We start from the raw sequence: 5,655 nt of genomic DNA on the forward strand, positions 1-5,655 counted from the left end.
TATTTCATTAGTACTTATAAATAGTGATTACTCTCCAACCTCTAGCCTTGAAATACCGCCCTTTAAGATTAAAATTTAATAATCTGAAAATGGATTAGGAGATTATTATATCTTTCAATGACCATAATTTATCATAGAATTGTTTGGGTTGTTGCCTTTAAACATTATGATCTAGTGGAAAACACGCCACTGAGCAGAAGCCGCGGGTAACTGCTAGTACAAAACCAGATTTAACATTTGAGTAAATTATGTATTGTATATGATATGTGCACCTTGTTTTCTGCCTTAAATTGTGGTTCCATTCGGGTTAAGTAGAGTAAGTCGACTATTTTATTCGTTTTTAAGTTATTTGTAACAGGGTATTTTAAGTGAAGTTTAACTGCACGGAATACAGGCTAATTAATAAAAATATAGATTTATTAATGTAATTTATGATTGTTTTATTTTTCATTAACAAATCAATACTTGCTCTGTTAATGAAAGCTAGGTTCTGTTAAAAGGGAAACTTAATTAAAGCTTCACTCTCGTCCCAAATCGTGAGCGAGTTGATAACGAGTTTCTCTACATACTAATGACATCAGTGAACTCGTTAGCTGAGTGTATATGGCGGGATGATTAACTTCAGATACATTCTCTTTTACCTGACAATTTAGTTTTCTAGACTAGACGCAATGACAGGAGAATCCTGATATTGCATCATTTCCAAACCAAATCATGAGAGCTTTACAATGTGTTTCTCTACATACCATTGAAGTTATTATTGCACTCATAAACGGTTTGAAGTTTTTTTCCTGTGGGGAGTGTGAGGAAATATAAAGTCATTCTCTGTTATCTGACAACTTAGTTATCCAGTTCTGATGCAATGACAGGAGATCTCAGTTGTAGCGTAATTACGATTCCAAATCGTAAGATACTTAACGAGTTTCTTTTCATACTGATGACGTCATCAATAAACTCATTAGCTATGTGTATGTAGGGGAAGGGGGTGATGAACAAGATACATTCTCAGTTATCTGACATTCTTAGTTTCCTAGTCTTGACAAAATGATAGGGGAACCCAGTTAATGCTTCAGTCTCCTCCCAAATCTTGATAGACTTGATAACGAGTTCCCCCACATACTAATGACGTCTTGAGTGAACTAGTTAACTGTCTGTGTGTTGCTTACTAATTGCAAAATTAATTAATTAGTGAAAGTGTAGGCATTTTTGTGTTCTTACCAATATTATTTAAATTTTTCTAAAATATGATTTTTTTATTATGATTTTTTATGATTTTATTGATTTAGATTAAGATTTAAATTGTTAGGTTGTGAAATATTAAAATTTATTATGAGCAAGTGCTGTTGTGAGAGGATTTAAATAATAGGTTCGATTGAACCTACAATACACTCAAATAACCCAAGTAAAGTTTTTAGTGTTTCAATAAATATGTATTCATGAAGTAAACGTGAGAAAACTTCCTTTTAAAATATCTAAACCTTTACATAAATTTACGTGATTAAAACAAATTAGTGATTTTTCCAAATTGAGAACATTTACATAAAATATATGGAATAGGAAAATATGATTTCAATATCAATCTAATAATTTGATTTCTATACATGATAATCTTTTTCTTTTATTTACGTTAGGTACAAGTAACTTGGAATTTTAAATTAAACATATTCAACTGATTAATAAAACCCTGATATATAATATTACGTTCCTAAAATTAAATAAAATATTTTCTCAACTTGCATTTTGTTTGCACTTGACACGATTTCGCCTAAAAAACTTTTTGGCGCACACAAACACTCGCACTCGCACTCCCAAACCTAGCCTTGCGAAACGACTCCCAGACTTCTTCCATCTCTGTCGTTTTTCCTCATTTTTGATGTTGCCCCCACCAGCTCTCCTGACCACGCTTATGCCAAATCTCTCCATCATAATTGGTGAGTACCAATATTTTGATATCAGTATGGCTGTTTCTTACACAGTCGCATGATTTTTAGAAATAAGCATTTCCGCTGCTTAAACAAGTATTTTCTGTTTATTCATCATCGGTGTCTGGGCGGATGTGCGTATCCACTTACATCCGGAGGATGTTTGTTTCGAATTGTAATACAAGACTTCCTTTCCAGCAACTATCTGTACATTGATTCTATGAGACTTGTTATACTAATAATTACGTATGTCTTACATGATAGAATTTCAAACTTGAATTTAGAAGCATATAGTTGAATATAAAGTACGACTATTTGACATATTCTTAGTAATAGTGTTTATGATTATTATGAAATAAGATGTGTAATTTGCGAAAATGATTAAAAATATTCTGCTCTACGTAAAATAATATCGATCATCAGAGCGTTCGTTCAGGTTTTTTTTAATAAAAAATCTTCTATAAATAAACAAAAGGAATTGATGCTTCATAAGGAAGATTAATTTTTTAAATCAGAACGAGGTACATTTTTTACAATGTAGGTAGATTTGAAACAGTGTTTTACTGCACTGTATGTCCCTACTGCCAAGGAAAAGATCAGATAGGGGAAATAAATAATTTTCCAGATAATTTCTCACAGCAAATGGCTAAGCCCTGTCATTTATTGGAATTTGCCTTTGGTATGGTCCTTCTGCTGGATCATCTCCTCTCCAAAGTCTGTAGTCAATTCCCTCTCCATTATGTACATAATTGTGAAAGATGCAAGCTACTTTTACGATACCATTCACTATTTCTGCATTTCGACATCGTATGGTGCCATTCAACGCCGCAAACCTTTAAATAATAGTTTAAAGTTATAGATTCGTAATTGTCGAAGAGTGAACTGGTTTGTTATTGTGGGTAAAATGTTAAAGGCTAGCCCATCCACCTGTACGAAAGTTATAAACTACTTTTAGAAATATCGTATACGCTTAGTACAAAGGTTCCTGTTCATTAAAGGAATGTCTCTTGGTATTCTAGAGCTCTGGACCCGACTAGTAACTATTGTATTTTGAAATAAAATAAAATAAAATGAAACATTTTTTTATTAAAGAGGCGGTGCTAGCGCTGTAAAGCCCTCTCAACCACAGAACCTAACATTTTGCCCAGCGTTGTCGAGACTTAGCAAACCATATTGCTCATGGGGATGGAGAAAAGTTAATTTCTGTCAGTCTGTGTGTCTACTTGTCTGTCTGCCTGCACGGTATCTCAAAAACGAACTAGCATATAGACAAAGCATAGCTATGGCAGGAGGGTTTGATTCAATTGAAATTTTAGCTTAGCTCCAGTTCAACTTACTTTTATTGCAGTATCTGGTATCTGACGCTGTCTCAGACTTACGTATAAACATGAAATCGTACGTAAGGTTTCATTTATATATGAGTAGAACTGAACTTTAATATGTTGCATGTCACTTCACGGGATTTCGCATATCTCAGCATGGCCATCACAATTGTATAGTGAATTGTTACGTAGGTTTTTGCTATTTAAACATTAATATAAAATCCAATTTAAAAAACATTGTGAATGAATAATGTGGCAAGACATCTCGAGAACAATTTGCTGTGTAGACTTGAGACTATAATGAGTTGTATGATATATAGAATTCTACTAAGCATCGTTGAGGCCTCACTTAGAAGGCTGAAACAACTCTCATTGTTTACTGGGAATATACAAATTTACTGTCTGTTTGTCTTTCGATGTTTCTAACAATAATAAAATTGGGTATAAAGTTGAAATTTGCATTGTACTTCAGCGGAGTACAGGTATGTTACGTTACAGGGTGCGTATTCCTACCTTGCCGTAGAGAGATAGAAGATATATAACTGTATCCTATTCATAGATAGTAATGACACACACACGATTAAATAATCTTCAGAAAATCAGTGAAGTATATCTATTTTATATTTTTATATAATAAAACGGCGTTTTTTAATAATTTAAACCCTAAAAATGATAGTGTGTCAAAAACGTATAAAAGCAAGAGAAAAGATGTTTAGTGCGTAAAGTTAAGGTGCCATCATCATTTCGCTCCAGCTTTCTCCGGCTTACGGTTATAGAGGACATCATCTCTGTAATTTTACCTCAGGCTAACTCACAGCAATATATAGTCTTACGTTAAATTCAATGTAATTTATTCATTCAACGGCTAGGCCTACCGTTAGTTTAGAATAACGCATAAAATTAAAATCAATAATATAGAAGAAAAATTAGAAATAACAAAATTGTTAACATCACAAGTACGGTATGTACATTAACCCTTGCAATAACAATTGTGAGTAAATAACAAAAATTATATAATGAACTATACTTATAATAACTATTGATTAACTCATATACTCTCATATTAACTCACTTATAATAAATATTGATTAACTTTATATAAATTAATCTAAACTCTAAACGAATATTTAGATAATTAATAAAACTCCTTAAAAGGAAATTCAAATAATAATACCGTAACAAAAAGAAACTAGAGTATAATCTAAGCTACTGGAAGTGTATGGCATAGTAAGAGAACAATAATAAACATAAATATAAAAAGTAAAAAAAGAAAAGAAAACCACGTCGACGACCGCAAAAACCAATAAGAATTTAAATAGTATATCTTAATAATCCATTCACAGTAATAAAATATATGACGGAAAATAAGGCCGATGTAAATATATTCACTAACGGTAAGTTAAATGCCATTTAATTTCATGCATAATAAACAAACTAAGAGCTTCTCAGGTAGAAAAGATGTTTCATGCACAATTTCAAGGCTATAGGTCAATTTGTTTTTGAGACATCTTGCTGACAGACATAGACATAGACAGACAGACAGAAATGTAAATTTTCCAGCCCTACGAATTATAAGCTCATCCAAGTAATGCAAAATAATCCATTGATAATATAAGAGAAGTTAAAACAATAATATCGAGATGTCCAATCAGGCAAATAATTTAACACAGGTTGTAGAGGCACTGTCTAACATATAATATTTTACGAATATTAAACAAGAATACGCTTACTGTTTAAGTGGTTAAGATTAAATCGTATAAATTTTCAATAAGGCTATCTGATAGCACGTATTCATCACAAACGGAATGATGTGATAAAACAGTTAACCACCCAACGGCGCACAAACCATTAGCTAGCAATCACGTGGAACTAACTGTACATTGGGTGACCGTAACACAATTATCGGTGGTTACTTATTTAATCTGACTTATCTACTGGCTGTTTAACGATTTAATCTTTTCAACCATAATTTTATTTAAGAAAGGGGTATGCTACACCAGTTGTCGCGTAACAATCTTCGATGACAAAATTTAAAGTCTATGACTCGTTTCATAATTTACAAATAAAACAATAAAAACTGATATGGCCAATAATTTTAACATATCACGGTAAAAAGGGAAACTATGTCAGCCTTCCGTCTAGCTTCCACGATGCTCAGTTAAACTTCATAGTTGGACATGCAAAATTACAGAACTCATGTTTGCCTATGTAGACATGCCTTCAGGTGAAATATTTTAAATGATATCTTTCCAAATGGTATATTCACAGTTTTTTTTATTTTCTTGCGTTTAAATATCGGTTTTTAAATAATAAAAGTCTACTCACTAAGTTAACACAAAATTATGTGAGATGTATGATATATTGCGATAGTTAGAGTTTTAATTAATTAATATATCACAAAATGTAGAATC

Source organism: Homalodisca vitripennis, unplaced genomic scaffold (genome assembly GCF_021130785.1).
Source record: "Homalodisca vitripennis isolate AUS2020 unplaced genomic scaffold, UT_GWSS_2.1 ScUCBcl_708;HRSCAF=3298, whole genome shotgun sequence".
NCBI classification, from domain to species: domain Eukaryota; kingdom Metazoa; phylum Arthropoda; class Insecta; order Hemiptera; family Cicadellidae; genus Homalodisca; species Homalodisca vitripennis.